At 43.2% G+C, this 18,232-nt stretch overlaps 1 pseudogene; it reads right to left on the bottom strand.

Moving 5' to 3' along the window:
• Window position 1: 1 nt before the first annotated feature.
• LOC130560347 (kelch-like protein 8) lies at window positions 2-13,609 on the bottom strand (annotated as a pseudogene).
• Window positions 13,610-18,232: the final 4,623 nt, after the last annotated feature.

Below are 18,232 nucleotides of genomic sequence, written 5' to 3'. Positions count from 1 at the left end.
TGGTCAGCTCTGCCACATACTGCCATCGGTTCATCCCGGGATCGAAGCGCTCCACTGAGCTCAATGGAGAATTATCATCAAAACCTCCAAAGATATAGAGGCAACCATTGAGTTCACTGATGTCGTTTCCAGCGCGCATCTGCCCCATTTCCCTCACATCTGTCCATTTGTTCAGATGAGGGTCAAAATGTTCGACACTGGACAGTGATGCCACCCCATCATTTCCGCCGACGGCGTACACGTATCCCCGAGAGCCACAGAACCGATGCCTCCTTTTGGTGTGTTCATAGGGGCAACGGCGCTCCAGCGATCCGACTCGATGCCATTTTATGCAACATCATTGAAACACGAGTTATCGTCCAGACCACCGATAGCTTAGATGGGACCCCCCAGAGCAGCCAACGCCATCCCCCTTCGTTCAGTATTCATAGATGCCTTCATCATCCACTTGTTTGTGTGCGGATCGAACTACTCCATGTTTCCATGATCTTCATTGCCATCATGACCTCCAACAGCATAAACCTTCCCTCCCACTAAAATCACTCCTACATATCTCCATGTGCTGTTCATTTCAGGGAAAAGAACCAGCTGTTTCTAGCAATGGAGTAACTCCCAATACTGCAGAAAGGGTCACACGAAACTACCCCGTCCTCCGACACAGAATATCACACCTGTCGTGTGTTTGCGGGGTGTTGTACGGATCGAATACTCAAAGTCAGGAATGCTTTTGTTACTAAGGTGCAGGGGGTAATTGCGAGCTTCATCTAAGAGGTCTCTGCAGTTCAAACTGGTCTTGATAGTTTCTTCTTTAGCCACAGTGGGCATGAGGAAATCCACCAACAGCAGCCGCAGACGCACCTGAGAAAGAATCTGATCCAGCCAGAGGTCGTGATGCTTGACGTTGGCTTTCAGCCACTTCACTGCAGCGTTGTACACTTGAGTTTCAGACCGTATGTTCAGGTCACTGGAGGCCAGCAACGTTTTCAGGTGGTGCGGTGAAAGGCAGACAAAATCTTCACAGTCGACCACTTCGCTGAAATGCTTGCAGGCGTAACGGTCGGCCATGTCCATCTGCTCCACTCTGTTGTGACTCTCTGCAAACGTTCATACGGCAAGACAGTTAGATGGATGTAAATGAGCTTTCATGAACTCGCAACAGGCCCGAGCGATCAGCTCCACCTGCAGGATACACGCCGCAGACAGCAACGGCTGAAAGTTATCCAGCGTCAGCGTCAGCTGTGAAGGTCCTGGATGGCTTCTGCGTCAAAACCACGTATCTCGATTAGGTCCTGTTTGGCTTCGGCCATGTCTGAGAGCAACATGGCTCGGAACTATGGAACCACTCAGGCAAGAACTAGTTTGTGGCATGGAATTAGTCTGCTTCCGACCTGTAGTGTGATGTCACAGAGTTCACCGTGTGTTAGAAAGGTGTTGGAAGCGAACTGTGGGAATCCCTCCAGGCCTCGTGGGCTTCAAACACAAAGGATCCGTCCCTCTTTCTGTCGGCCGAAGAACGTTTCTGCTGCTTTCCATGTTCCTCACACACGACATCACCTCATTATTAATATATACTGTATTTAAATCTTATATAATGAAGCAATGGATATTTTGTGGTCAATGTGTGGGAGGTGTACAGCTGGAATCTAATAAAGCCGACTGACTGTAATATTCTTTCCCATTCTGACATTCAGTTTGGAGTTCAGGAGATTGTCTTGACCAGGACCACACCCCTAAATGCATTGAAGCAACTGCCATGTGATTGGTTGATTAGATAATTGCATTAATGAGAAATTGAACAGGTGTTCCTAATAATCCTTTAGGTGAGTGTAGAATGAAACTTTACTTAATTTAAAATAAATAAAACAAGACAAAATATTTGTATCATCTTTTCAGGAAACAATAGCAATGTCATCATATGACATTCTGGGTTAGACAGATGAACAGGGAGGGTGTTATGGGTCATACATACAATTCTATAACAAGTACAAGCATGTCCACTCTGTTAGGCAATTTTCATCAAAAAATTACGAGGAGGAAGAAAGTGGGAATTAATCACTATAAATTCTGAAGTATTTTGCTAAATTCCATTTACATATAATGTAGCGACAAATTTTACCTTAGTGTGTCCACCCCGCTGTCTTAGGTATACTGGTAATTCAGATTTATGTAATTATATACAGTATATTCAGTATCTGAAAATGTATACATTTACTTTACGGTTGTTTTACTCCGTTAAAGTCTCACTTCATGCAGTTTTTAAAATGATTCTCTTTCGTGATGAACACGTCATTAACAGTGTTTAAATATAAATAAAAATGGACAAAATATGTTTTAAAGTTAATTTGCAATCTCTCCAAATCAAGGTACAGAACTTGGGTGTGGGTCATAACAGTACAATATTGGAACAAAGAGTAGTTCAATTGTAAAGATGAAGGCTCTCTATACACAATTGTATATGGTTCAGTACAGGCTAATGAATCATCACATATAATAAAACAAATGTTATCTTATGATGCAGGAATCTTTTCTTTCAGATTTCTGACAAGCAAACCAAACTGATCTGTAAGGTCTAGTCCAACCACAGTCACGACACATTTGCAAAACAAAGGTTCAGTACACAAATGACGCAAACAAAGACTTTCCATCATGTCCACAGAGTTCACTTTGTTTTTATTCTATTCAGAATGATTCAGAGATAATCTCTCAGAATGGACACTTTGATGCTTAGTTTTTGCGGGATGAACATATTTAGATTATTGATCATGATCATATTCAGATATTCACCATTTACAACAGCCATTAGATGGAACAAAACATTTTTGCAGGGTTTCAGGGTTAAGTCCTCATTGAGAGGATCACAGGTCCAGTTTTGGATTGTATATTTCAGTAAATAAGCATGTGTACATGTGGAGAAATATTGTAGACATTTACTAAATTCAGTTTTACAGAACATGCATTTCAAAAGTAACAATACAAACAAGCAAGCGTGCAAAAAGTATTGTTTTACAGCACAACCAAGTAACATAAACATAAAAACATAAGCAGAAAAAACAGCTTTGATTGGTCAGATGTCATTTAACCCACAGATTAAAAACATTGTGTAAGTCTTATCAACATTCACATAATATTAAACATTTAAGCTTCCTAAAATCTGTGAACAAATAAACAAAAATCAATCGAAACTTGATTCAAACAAGATGTATCCTTTTGTCCATACAACATTTGTTCACAGCAAGATTTGTTAAGCTTAATAAAATAAAGTAGTCCAACCAAGGTCATGACACATTTGCAAAACAAAGTTTATGTGCTTAAACAATTCAAACTCATACTTTCCGTCATGTCCACACTGTTCACTTTGATTTAATTCTATTCAGAAATCTCATTTTCAAACTGCTGCAGAGTTTCATTTACACTTTTTTGCAGTATGGACAGCGCCGGCGCGGTGGGCCGTGCCCCCCTAGCGGTCATTGATGCCCCTCCTTAAAAAGGCCATGGCGTGGCCCAAAAAATATCCCTTTTAGTTATTCTTTTAATATTAAATGTGCAAACTGTAACTTAAATGAAATAAAATGAAATGAACGGGGAAAACGCATAANAACTTCTCCAGTGGCGTAGAGCGTAAAGCGTGTTACCTACTTCATGTCGTCGTGGGTTCGGGACTGCTGTCCGCTGGACTTTTTCCCTGTCACATATTAGATTGTAAAGGTATTTATTTGTAATAAACGATGAAAATATTTGAAAATGGCTGTTCAAGTCACACATGTACCAAACATTTTGCGCTTAATTGCACTTTGATGCTATATATTCGTCCTTATTGTTCTCGACATGCCGTTGCTATCGTCGATTGCAAGATTAATTACATTTTGATACTTTTTTTAAAACTTTTTTTTATTCATTGAGAACAGGTAACATAAGAAACAACAGGTCATCATGGGCAATACAGAGTCAGAATAGTACTTTTTTATCACTTTGATCTTCAATGGCTTGTATACATAATCCATTTCACCCAATGTTCAATGCATTTGTCCATTTTATATCTCACCATAAATGTAAGCCTCTCCATATTATATATGTCATCCACAATTTCCCTCCATTGATCCCTTGTTGGAGGGTCTCTCTGGAACCATTTTCGGGTTATGGCTTTCCGGCCACTTGCTAAGAGTATTTTTAACAGATATTTATCACTATCCAATATACTTTCAGGTATTTTTCCTAGGTACAGCGTGTCAAATGAGAAATCCAACTCCTCTCCTATTATTTTTCCAGTTTCTGCTGCTACTTCCCGCCAGTAAGTTTGTATTCTTGAACACTCCCAGAAGATATGATAATGGTTAGCTATTTGCGTTCCACATTGTCTCCAGCACATACCCAGGCCCTGTTCACCTGTTCGTATTGCTGTTACCCTGGGAGTAATAAAAAATCGTATTATATTCTTCCATCCAAACTCTCTCCACAATCTAGAATTTGTTGTGCTTGCCTGTATAGAACAAATATCTGTCCATTCTTCCTCCATTATTTGTGTATCAGCTTCTTTCTCCCACTTCTGTTTTACATAATTTGAGGTATGCTTTTTGCTAGTTTGTATATATCCGTATAATTTCAATATCAACTTCTTATTTACCCCATTTATATATGCGTTAGTAAATGCTGTGATTATGTTATTATCCTCTATTTCTGTACTCTTAAGTTTCTTATTAAAGTAATTCCTAACTTGTAAGTATCTATAAAAATCTTGCTGTTCAAGTCCATATGTCTCCGACAATGTTTGGTAGCTCAGTAACTTTCCCTTCGAAGTGATCGAGCAATACGAAGTGATTCCCCTCTGTGCCCAGTATATAAACCCTGCATCCAGTTTAGAGGGTTCAAAATCTGGGTCATATGCTATCCACTTCAGTGGCCCTACCTGATTTTCTATTTTTAATTTCCTCAGGACCCTAAACCATAGCTTGACTAAAAATACAGTCCACACATTCAAGTTCCCATAGTTCCTTTCTGCTAGGTTTCTATTCCCAAGCAATGATTGCTGAGGAGTGGCCATCTGTGAGATTTCCAGCGTTTTCCACCTAGACTCATAGCTAGGCATACACCAGCATATCAGGGGTTTCAGTTGTGCAGCATAGAAATAATCCTGTAAACACGGCAGGGCCAGCCCTCCTTTCTCCTTTGCCAGTTGCAGTGTCTTAAATCGTATTCTTGGCCTTCTGCCATTCGAGATAAACCTTGAGATCATCGCATCCCATTCGCTAAATTGTCTTTGTGGTATGTCCAACGGCAAGGATTGGAAAAGATAAAGTAACCGTGGCAACACATTCATTTTAATTATTTCTATGCGATTGCACATATCTAGTGGAAGCAAGTTCCAGTTAGTAATGTCAGATTTAACCTCTTTGCCGATAGGTCCATAATTATGTTCATAGAGTTTCGATATGTCTTTTGTTAAAGTTATACCTAGATATTTTAACGAAGAGGAATTCCACTTGAATTTATATTGTTGCCTCATGCTTAAATTAGGCCTAAAGTTACATACAAGTGCTTGGGTCTTATGTATATTTATCTTGTATCCTGAGTATATATTGTATGTTTTTAAGAGAGTCCTCAGTTTAGGAAGGCTAGAATTAGGGCTTGACAGGAATAGCAGAACATCGTCTGCGTACATACATATCTTGTGTTCATCTCCTTTAATTATAATTCCTTTTATCTCAGAGTCCTCTCTTATTGCTTGTGCCAATGGTTCGATAAATAATGAGAACAGAGAGGGGCTTAGTGGGCAACCCTGACGTGTCCCCCTTTCTAGAGTGATTGTTTTGGATAGATGTCCGTTAGTTTTTATTCTGGCTGTTGGTGAGGAGTATAAAGTTTTAATACACTTAATACATTTACTGTTAAAGCGAATCTAGTTAACACCTGATACAAACAGACCCATCCCACCGAGTCAAAAGCTTTCTCAGCGTCTAGACTCAATAACACTGTACTTCTATTTTCTTTTGTGATATGACTCAATATTTGCACCGTTCTCCTTAGATTATCCTGTGTCTGTCTATTCAATATAAATCCGGTTTGGTCCAGATCTATCATCTCTGGAACAATACCCTCCAGTCTTTTAGATAGAATAGAGGCAAATAATTTGTAGTCCACATTTAGGACGGATATTGGTCTATATGAACCACATTCCTCCCTATCCTTCCCTTCCTTTGGGATGACCGAAATAATTGCTTCTTTCCAGGACTGTGGAGCTACCTCTCCTCTCAATATATAATTAAAGCAATGTAGTAACTTGGGTGTTATTTGTGCTCGAAATGTTTTGTAAAATTCAGACGAAAATCCGTCTGCGCCCGGTGCCTTATTTGCTTTCAACTTTGATATTGCCTTATTTAATTGTTCCTCCGTAATTTCGGCCATTAGTGCATCATTTTGTTGTTCTCCTATTGAGGGTAAATCTAATGATTCTAGGAAGTTTTTAAGGATTGGGGTATCTGGCCTAGCTGGTTGAGTGTATAGGTCTTTGTAGAATAACTCAAAGGATTCCTGAATATCTTTTAATTCATTGCCTATTTTATGTGTCCTCGGATTCTTAATTCTATTTATTGTATTTTTTATCCGCTGTTTCCGTATCCGCCATGCTAATAGTTTAGTTGCTTTAGGTCCCGTCTCATAGTATCGTTGTTTAGCAAATTTGATTTGTCTTTCTATTTCGTCATCGTATATCCCATTCAGCTCTTGTTTTAGTTTGTTTAGATCAGCCAATGTTCGGAAGTCTTTATGTTTAGCATATTCTGTCTCCAGATTTCTCATTTCTTCTTGTATGTTTAATAACCTTTTATGTTTTTCTTTTTTGCGTGCACACGAGATAGCAATAATTCTACCCCGGAGTGCTGCCTTAGCAGCATCCCACAGAGTGCTAGGCGTCACTTCACCATTATCGTTATCTTGAAAATACAATTCAAATTCGTTCTGTATCTGTTTCTGAATCATTTTGTCGTTTAATATACTGTACTTGTATTGAGTTTCCAGGTTGTCTTACTTTCGATTTCCGAGATGTAGGATAAGATATACCCCCACGTGGTCAGACACATCTCTAATCCCCATGTAACAATTATTGATTTTGTGTCTGTCTGAGTTTTCCATAAATATATAGTCAATTCCTGAATGCATATTGTGTGCGGCTGAGTAAAAGGAAAATTGCCTATCCGTTGGGTGTTGGTCTCTCCATATATCACACAAATCCATTTCTTTCAGTAACTTCTGAATCATTTTAGCATTTGGGTTCTTTGATTTAGAGGGGTTTGTTGTATCTAGCCTTGGCTGGAGTTGGACATTTAAGTCTCTGCCACATATAAGTGTTCCATGTGATTCTGTTGCTATTGAGTTAAATATTTTCTTGAAAAACCCCTTGGTGCTACCCGGCGGGGCATATACATTGAGCAATGTGACTTCCTCTCTGTCTAATTTGCCTCTTACTAGAATGTACCTGCCCTCTTTGTCTTTAGTTTTAGATATCAATTCGAAATTTATACTATTAGAAATCAAAATGGCCACTCTTCTTCTACGCCCGGATTTGTGAGATGAATAATATGTATTTTGAAAACCCATTTTCTTCAGTTTCTCATGTTTTGATGAGGGTAAATGTGTCTCTTGCCAATAAATTACCTGTATTCTTTCCCTTTTCATTTTAGCGATGATCTTGCTTCTCTTAATCGGACTGTGCAAGCCATTGACATTAAGTGTAATTACTTTATATTCCTGCTTATGCATACCTTAATTTCGGACCACGTGATTATTTGTACCCTTTCCCATGACAACCCACTTAACATAATGAACAATTTACATACATTCTTAGCAACAAAAATAAAAAACGTAACAAAAGACAGTTGACTTCCAAGTCCACGGTTTAACCTTCAAATCGAGAGGAAGTCCTCGCGAGTCCGTCGAGGGCCTTTCTACAGTGCCATCGAAAACACTCTCAGGTGTACAGAGCACTGTAGTGGTTTCCTAACTGTCCCTGTTCAATCGGTTTCGACTTTTAACTTAAACAGGTTCGAAAAATAATGATAGGCTAATATCAAACACCAAACATTAATTATTGAGAGTAACCCGGTTGTCCAAGTTTTGTCCCGGGGTAGAGTATAAATGTTTTTCCCTTAGTTATACGCTATGACTCATTTTCACTTCAGACCCCCTAATAAATGTCCAATTTCTATGGTTTATATCAAATCCCAAAGTCTGTGTGGGTATTATCAGTCTTATTTATATTTATAGCATATTTTTTCTTTTTAAGAGTCTTTTCTAACTTACCCCTCTATCTCGTTAGGGTCACAAGTATTCTAATTATCCTTCTCGGTCCCCGAGGATCTGGACTTAATCCATTGGAAGCTCTGTAGTTTTTCCCTTATCCGATCCTGGTCTACTTTAGTGCGGTTTCGCTCTGGTCCTACCCACTTCCTTGTTGTTGTGTTCTGTTGTTCTTTGGCTGATGAGTCCAGGAATTGTGTAATTATTATGAGATGTCATATTATCCCTTTACTACGGTGGCGTATTGCTGCCACTTACATTTTATTTTTCCACTCAAATATGTAGTTAACACGAAATAATATGTCGTTAAAACGAGATATCTTATTTCGTTTAAACAACATATCTCGTTTTAACGACATAATTGAGTGGAAAAATACGTGGCAGCAATACGCCACCGTACGAATCCGCTAAACTCACTATTCTAAATTTCCACATATCAGATCTGCTTCCATTTGTTTTTAAACTATATCATGTTTTCATTAATAGATCATTTAAAGCATGTTGTGCTTTATTATATGTAAGGATGGCTGTTGCCGTACGTAAATAAACGTATTAATTTGTGATAAAATAAAAACTACTGAAACGAATGTGTTTTCCCCATGCTAAAAATTTGTGTTTGACACAGATTACCTGTTGTTTGGTCAAGGATTGAGATGTTTGGGAACCCCCTGCTAATAAGGACAAACATTCAAGTAAGTTATACAGGGGAAACAGATGGAAAAATAATATCTTTAAAAAAATCTTATTTTCACTTATTATACGGGCATTGCCAGATAGGCTACAAATATACAACAAACTTTCTAAATTTTGTTTTGAACTCATGAAACTACAAAGTTGTGACTTTTCCATTTATTGGAGTTTTCTAACAAGCAAGTATCAAAATGTAATTAATCTTGCAATCGATGATAGCAACGGCATGTCGAGAACAATAAGGACAAATATATATCATCAAAGTGCAATTAAGCGCAAAATGTTTGGTACATGTGTGACTTGAACAGCCATTTTCAAATATTTTCATAGTTTATTACAAATAAATACCCTTACAATCTGATATGTGACAGGGAAAAAGTCCAGCAGACAGCAGTCCCAAACCCACGACGACATGAAGTAGGTAACACACGCTTTACGCTCTACGCCACTGGAGAAGTTGATGTTTGTGTGCCTTTCTTACACTTTGTCTATTCCAATCTGAAACTGATGGGCGGAGTTGTTAGAAATTGCCTCTGCTTACAAAGCAACGGTAAATAGACACTCCGTATTTTTTATTTCTTCCAATAAGTGGTGGGGACAAAATTGACTTGGGCAAAAAGTGGTGGGGAGATGACCCACCCGTAAATTACACCTATAGAAATATGCGTTATAATTTAAGCATTCGAAATGCCATGTGTTATGCATTGCAAAGTTAGGAAACGCGAATGTAAACTGTATTTGCAGACGCGTTTCAAACGCACTGATCATAATGCTTGCGTAGTCTTCAGTGAAATGCGCTGGTTTCTCTCAGCGTTCTGAGCTGGTTTGTATGAGTCTCGACAAACAACTCAAGTTCTTATCAGCTCCATCCAGCGCATTTACAATAAATGTGATCACTAGTGGATAATTTCACGCGCTTCCATGTCCAAGTGTATTCTTCCAAGTGTCTCATAGCAGACCTGTTGTTGTGCAGCTTCTGTTCATGTGTGCAAAGACATTTTAGAAATCTCGACCGGATAATGTTTTACGGCAATGTCCCTAATAAAGAGTATGTAGGCTATGTGTGGTAACCCTATCTACATACAGTTAGGGTGATATTAAATGACTAGATTGCCTTCTCTATGCAACTTCGTCAACCTCGTTTCGTTTGGTCACACCACAAGGTGTCCATGTGGCCTCAAAGCTTCAGCACCGCTGCTCTGAGATCGATTGCTAATGTCTGAGGTGAAACACGCCCCCCCTCATTAGCATACAGACAAAGAAATACTTAAATAAATTAAAGCTGCAAGCAGCGATGATCGGGCCCTCGCGCAAAAGTGCAACCGCAACCCTGTGCCATCACCACCCGTCGGTCTCATGAACAGTGAACGGTGGGCAACGTGCATATAAGGAGATACATTATAGATTTTTCCGTGCCATATTTCCTATTGCCAGCTGGTGGCGCTATGACTATAAGTGAACACTGACGTGGATATGTGTTCAGGCCAGGACTCTTATGAAACATGTGAAGTGTGAGGCCGGTCGGACATTGCGTGCCTGAGTTACTATAGCTTCCTGTTTCATGGCGAAACATCAAACTTTGTCACGCCTCCACGGACACGCCCCACATGAAAAGTCTGGAACTTGCAATGTATCGTCACAAAGGTCTAGGAAGTTATATTATAGAAAGACTTTAATTTATTTACATGTACTTGATTTCCTGTTATTTATTTAAATGTGTCACATTCCCTTTTGCCAGCTGGTGGCGCTATTGCTATGAGTGAACACTGACATGGATATGTGTACAGGCCAGGACTCTTATCAAACATGTGAAGTGTGAGGCCGTTCAGACATTGTGTGCCTGAGTTACTATAGCTTCCTGTTTCATGGCGAAACATCAAACTTTGTCAGGCCGCCACGGACACGCCCCTCAATGAAAAGTCAGGAACTTGCAATGTATCATCACAAAGGTCTGAAGATCATACTGGCCAAATATGATGCTGACCTGTTTGAATCTCTATGAGGAGTTAATCACAGTTTAAAACATGTCACTTCCTGTTTCCTGCAGGTGGCGCTATAACTGTATCTGAATATTACCATGTAGATGTCTTCAGGCCAGGACTTTTATCAAATGTGTGAAGTCTGGGTGAAGTCTGGGGCCTGTTGGACATTGTAGGCCTGAGTTACAACAACTTCCTGTTCATGGCGAAACGCCAAACTTTGGCAGGCCGCCAGGGTCACGTTCCCCCACGAAAAGTCAAGATCTCCGCAATTTAGCTTCGCAAAGACCTCAAGATGAGAATGACATGAAAATGATGTTGATCGGATTAAAACTCTAGGAGGAGTTCGTTAAAGTACGACGACTGGAAATTGAAACAAATTACAAAATTGCACAGGAAATCAAAAATAACGGACTTCCTGTTGGGTTTAGAGATATGCTCCAAGAGACTTTTCTTAATGATTCGGGGTGTTCTATCAGCCCACCAAATTTGGTGCATGTACGTATTGCGTAGCGGCCTGGGCAGTTCTAGGTGGCGCTAGCGAGCCATTTTGCCACGCCTAATTTTAAAACCCATATCAGACGTAAATTTTTGCAAGGTCTGATGCGTGTGCAAATTATTGTGAGTTTTTGAGCATGTTTAGGCCTTCAAATTAGCGATCAAAGAGGGAGAAGAAGAAGAAGAAGAAGAAGAAGAAGAAGAAGAATAAACAACACAGAAACAAAAGGGCTCTGCACTACGGTGCAAGCCGGTGGCTTGCTCCTCCGTGCTCGGGCCCTAATAATAAAAAAAATAAACAACACAGAAACAAAAGGGCTCTGCACTACGGTGCAAGCCGGTGGCTTGCTCCTCCGTGCTCGGGCCCTAATAAACAACACAGAAACAAAAGGGCTCTGCACTACGGTGCAAGCCGGTGGCTTGCTCCTCCATGCTCGGGCCCTAATAATAAACAACACAGAAACAAAAGGGCTCTGCACTACGGTGCAAGCCGGTGGCTTGCTCCTCCATGCTCGGGCCCTAATTACTTATTAATGGAGCAATCATAATCCATAAATAGCATCACGTGCAAAGTAAGCTGCACGGTATCAATATCGATGCCCCACACACTTACCACCATAGGCAGAGTTTCACATTTTTGCCTGGAGGGGCACCTACCGTCTATCCATGAGCTCAGATTTTTTTTAAATACCATACCATATTTTCTTCATTTCAATTATTTATTAGTTATTACCTATATAATTTATACATTTAAAATACATTTACCAATAACAAGGCTAAACAAAGGAGAAATAAAAACGTAGGCTATGTCTTACCTAATGTAGGAGAATCTGCCTCTTTTTCCGATTTGCGTAGATGTCCACGATCTTCTCTTCAGGTAAATTTGCAGTCAAATCGTTCTCTATGTGCAATAGGATCCAGCTGAGGGTTGAGCAGGTGTGTCCGTTGACACGGCAGCAGTACTGCTGGTGCTGCAGGTTCCACGGCCAGATGTGTTCTCTGATGCGGCCTCGATTGCTGTGTCAGTATTGCAGTAGAACAAAAATCAGACGTTTCAGAGTTAGGTACCTCCACTCCTTTAGCTGTAGGTTTGTAAAAAAAACGTCGAATATCCATTTTGCATATCTCTTTTGCGTTTAGACTTAAGCGGGAACAGAACGAGAGGAGAGGGTCTTGACGTTTAGAATAAAGCGGGAAGAGAATGAGAGGAGAGTCTACTCACGCGATACTTTGAGTTCCCTTTCAAAAGCTACACTCGATGCTGCATTTCAAACGCTATGGGAGAACAGTCTTTGTTCGACCAGTTGTGAAGCACGTGTGTCAAACACGCCAAATTTTTTTGGCTTTAAATAACCTCGGCAGGTGACGTGGCTAAATACACCAGCACCTGCAGGTTATAAACACGCATGAAAGCGGACGCGTCTTAAGGTTCTTTTGTCTTCAAGGACCGCTTTGTGTGTACGTGTTGTGAGGGAGAAGTCTCCCTCTTTTCTTGTTTTTCTAACTCTAAGAAAGAAAGAAAGAAAGATAGCTTAGCGAAGTAGTTTATATACATTTAGTCACTAAGCACATTGTCACTTAGCCTAAATATATAAACTACATTATCATGTCTGACTCAGATCGGAGATGTGTGCCTCCTTGTGTGAGGCTCCTCTCCGATCTTGATAAGCATGAGTTTTGCTTTGAGTGCCTGGGGGCTGACCATGCTGCCCTGGGGCTTGAGGGAGAGTGCGAACTCTGTGATGTTCTCGGCATCCGAGTTCTTCGTGCTCGGCTCTCATTTTTTAAGAGAGACCAAGCCGCCTCTTCCTCGTCCTGGGGTTCGCGGTTTGATTTAGCCGAAGCACGAGAGGCGGGTCCGTCCGTGTCTCCCGTGCGCTCGCCAAACCGCGATGTCCTCGCGTCCGAATGCGAAGCGTGCGCCGGCGCTTCTTCGGATCTGGCAGAGGACGAGGCATCCCTTGCTTCTGCGGGGTTGGATAGTGCCGTCTCGGGGACATTCCTCTCGCGACAACGCGGCGCTTGAGGAGCTTCTCGGGGTGGTGACTAAGGCAGTCGACCGCCTCAAGCTCGACTGTGCTGGAGCAAGAGGCCCCCAGAGGCTCAAAGCTAGACGACAGATATCTGTCGGCCGGGGGGAGGAGCCACAACATCGCGCTCTCCCTTTTTTCGAGGATCTCCACAGCGAATTATCTCGCTCGTGGCAGAAGCCTTATTCCTCCCGTGTGTTGGTGCCATCGACGTCGACTTTTTCGACTATCGTTGGTGCGAAACCACGGGGGTATACGACGGTGCCCCATGTGAAAGAGACACTCGCGAGCTATCTCTCCCCTGGGACATCGTCGTCCCTGAAAAAACCTTCTCTCCCCACCAAGCCTTGCAGGCTTACATCTGCGCTGGTGGGGAAGGCTTTTTCAGGCAGCTGGTCAGGCTGGTGCTGCCCTGCACACCATGGCAGTTTTGCAGGAATACCAGGCTGACCTGCTGGATGATGTGAGCACTGACGGGGTGACTGATGAGACGCCGTTTGCACAGCTACGCCGGGCTACAGATTTGTCTCTCTGTGCTACCAAGCAGACGGCCCGTGCTATCGGCCATTCTATGGCTGCACTGGTCACCATGGAGAGGCATCTGTGGCTTAACCTAACGGGCATCAAGGACAGGGACCGGGCCTTCCTCCTTGATGCTCCAATTTCGCCTTCCGGACTGTTTGGAGACTCGGTGAACACCGTGGTCACCAGGTTCCGGGAGGCGAAATGCCATGAGGAGGTGTTCGTGAGGTATCTCCCCCGTCGTACTCAAGCATCTGGAGTGTTGGCCACCCACTCCGGACCAGTTCCCCAGTCCCGACCAGGCACACAGTCTCGGGTGGGTCCGCGTTTCAACGGCGTAGTTTCAACTTCCGTGCAACCGGAGCGAGCGCATCTGTTGGCACAAGAATTACAAGCTGTGCTGAACAAAGGAGCCATTGAACGTGTTCTCCTACCCGACAGAGAGACAGGCTATTACAGCCGGTATTTTCTAGTTCCCAAGAGGGATGGGGGGTTGCGTCCGTTTCTAGGTCTTCGCGGATTAAACCGCTACCTGAAGCGCACAAATTCAAAATGTTGACAATCAAGATGATTGTCTCTCAAATTCAGTCACACGACTGGTTCGTAACTATCGATCTCAAAGATGCATACTTTCACATAGAGATCTTGCCACAACACAGAAAATTCCTGAGGTTCGCTTTCGGGGGCGAAGCTTACCAGTATCGGGTTCTTCCATTCGGCCTTGCCTTGTCATCCCGCACATACACGAAATGCATGGATGCAGCTCTTGCTCCTCTGCGACTCCAGGGCATCCGCATTTTGAATTACATAGACCACTGGCTGGTTTTAGCTCAGTCTCGAGAGCAAGCGCTTCGACATAGGGATGTCGTCCTAGCTCATCTCAAAGCTCTCGGGTTAAGACTCAACGCGACAAAGAGCGTTCTCTCCCCTATGCAAAATACAACGTATTTCGGGATAATATGGGACTCGACTGCGATGCAGGCACAACTGTCTCCAGCACACGTCAAATCCATCATGAGCACCCTGAGGAGCATCAGGCTAGGCCAGAAAGTCACTATTCATCACTTTCAAAGAATTCTAGGTCTCATGGCGGCGGCTTCCACAGTGATACCTCTGGGCCTCCTGCATATGAGACCGTTTCAGTTGTGGCTCAGAGCCAGGGGGTTTCATCCAAGGGCCAACCCCCAGAGGCAGATAAGGGTGACACGCCAGGGGCTTCGCACCCTTTCTATGTGGTTCAGACCTCGGTTTCTGACTTTAGGTCCCACTCTCAGCCCGTGTTGTCGTCGCAAGATGCTAACAACAGACGCTTCCCTCACGGGCTGGGGAGAGGTCAACTTCTCGATTGGCACATCAATTGCCTCGAGATGATTGCTGTATTTCGGGCCCTGAAATACTTCCTCCGGGAGTTACGAGGCTACCATGTCCTAGTGCGGGAGGACAACACTTCAGTAGTCTCGTACATAAATCACCAGGGCAGTCTGCGGTCACGCCACCTGAACAAATTGGCCCAGCAGATCCTGCCTTGGGCAGAGGGCAAATTCCTGTCCCTCGGAGCGATTCACATCCCTGGGCATATGAATGTGGGAGCAGACTTGCTGTCCAGACAAGCTGTGACGAACGGGGAATGGAGACTCCACCCCGAGATAGTCAGACAAATCTGGGAAAGATTTTACGAAGCAGAGGTGGACCTCTTTGCTACGCAGGAGACAGCGCAATGTCCCCTCTACTTCTCTCTGACTCATCCAGCTCCTCTGGGTCTGGATGCGATGGCCCATGCATGGCCCATAGCTCTGCTCCCGGGAGTCCTGGCGAAGGTCCGTCAACAGGGGTCTCGCCTTCTATTGGTAGCTCCCCGTTGGCCAACCAGAGTCTGGTTCTCGGACCTAGTATCCCTCCTCGACGACTCGCCATGGGCGATCCCAGTCAGGAGGGATCTCTTGTCTCAAGGGCACGGGACAATACTTCATCCCCGTCCCGAGCTCTGGAATCTCAGTGTCTGGCCCCTGAAGGGTACCAGCTGAGACGTGTTGGGCTTCCGCCCGATGTAGTAGAGACTATTCTAAGTGCTAGGGCTCCCTCCACTAGAAGGAGCTACGCCCTGAGATGGAGCGTTTTTGACAGATGGTGCATGGCACACCATGCAGACCCAATTCACTGCCAGGTTGTTTCAGTGTTGGAGTTTTTGCCCCTGGGATGGTCAAAACTATTCTGCATCCTCACCCGAGATATCTGCCTAAAGTTCCGTTCTCCACCGTGCATCCGGTTGTTCTTGAGGCTTTCTGCCCTCCGCCGTTCACGTCGTCGGAGCAGGAACGATTACACTTACTGTGTCCAGTACGTGCTCTTTCAAATTATGTCCACCGCACCAGCCAGTGGCGTATATCAGAGCAGCTTTTCATATGTTATGGGGGCCGCAACCGTGGGGCAGCGGCCACCAAGCAGACTATGTCACATTGGGTGAGGGATGCTATTGCTCTGGCCTACGAGGCGCGCAGTCAAGCTTCACCTCTAGGAGTCAGAGCTCATTCAACAAGGGGGGTTTCATCTTCTATGGCCTTAGCAAGAGGTGTCCCCTTGCAGCAAGTGTGTGATGCGGCGGGCTGGTCCTCTCCGCACACATTTGTGAGATTTTATAGTCTGGATGTCCATGCTACTCCAGGCACAAGTGTCCTGGAGTCTACATCCCAGACTCACGTCTGAGACCTCCTCTCGGCTTGTGCACACACACCACACAACCTTGGGGGTGTCCAGACACTTCCAGTGCTGCGGCGTTGGTATTCTCATTCCCATAGCGTTTGAAACGCAGCATCGAGTGTAGCTTTTGAAAGGGAACATCTCGGGTTACTTGGCTGTAACCCTGTTCCCTGAAAAAGCGGGAACGAGATGCTGCGCCTCAATGCCGCACTGTAGGCGTGCCCGGACGTCCTTTCAGACAAAGTTGGAACCTGAAGACGCATCCGCTTTCACGCGTATTTATAACCTGCAGGTGCTGGTGTAATTAGCCACGTCACCTGCCGAGGTTATTTAAAGCCAAAAAAATTGGCGTGTTTGACTCACGTGCTTCACAACCGGTCGAACAAAGACTGTTCTCCCATAGCGTTTGAAATGCAGCATCTCGTTCCCGCTTTTTCAGGGAACAGGGTTACAGCCAAGTAACCTGAGAAGTTTCGCGCCAGAGGAGAAAACATTCATTTTAAAAACATTAATTTTAAAATAATTTAGGCTTAACTTACTTACACTAAAATAATAAGATAATATAAAAAATTGAGAAAATGTGAAAAAAAATGTTTTAATCATAGCTCTGGCAAAATCAGTTGGCTCTCGTCTGGGGGGGCGGTGCCCCTCCCTGCCCCCCCAAACTCCGCCTATGCTTGCCACGGATTAGAATAGTTTACAAACTGTACATAAAATAAAATATTCTGTGAAAATCGACGTTTGTAATTTAGTTTGTTAGTCACTGGTCTCAAATGCCGGTTAGAGAGTACGTTACTAGATGGAAAACTAGCTGCCTCTTCATCTAGCCGCGTAATCCTTTTTTACTTAACTTATTACGCTCAATACAGTGACAACTAAATACACGATTAGAATGAGATTCATGAGAAGGTCACCACCATACCTAATTGTGCTGCCAGATCCTGGAGACGTGAAGTTCTTCGTCTCTGCCTCGCTGTCTTCCATCGGCTATGGTTACCTGTGCTAGCATGTGCGCTTTCACTTTGCGCATGCGCATAGACTCCACCACGTGAGATAAAAAATGTGTTGAAGACGTTACAAAAACAACGAACGCATGTTAAATTTCGTTCTATGCTGGAACTTAATTACAGAATCCCTACAAAATTCAAACTCGGATACAATGAGGATGACGTATATCGATCATTATGGGCATGCAATAAGTATGAGGGGCCGTACAAGCCGAAATTCATTCTAGCACTCTCACACACTCACATTCTACTTTCACACACATACATTTTCCCTCTCACACACTCACATTCTCCTTTCACACACTCACATTCTCCTTTCACACACGTACATTTTTCCTCTCACACACTCACATTCTCCTTTCACACACTCACATTCTCCTTTCACACACGTACATTTTCCCTCTCACACACGTACATTTTCCCTGTCACACACGTACATTTTCCCTCTCACACACGTACATTTTCCCTCTCACACACATACATTTTCCCTCTCACACACTCACATTCTCCTTTCACACAC

Source organism: Triplophysa rosa, linkage group LG10 (genome assembly GCF_024868665.1).
Source record: "Triplophysa rosa linkage group LG10, Trosa_1v2, whole genome shotgun sequence".
NCBI classification, from domain to species: domain Eukaryota; kingdom Metazoa; phylum Chordata; class Actinopteri; order Cypriniformes; family Nemacheilidae; genus Triplophysa; species Triplophysa rosa.
The sequence above is the reverse complement of the archived record's forward strand: the minus strand, read 5'-3'. Positions and strand labels throughout refer to the sequence as shown.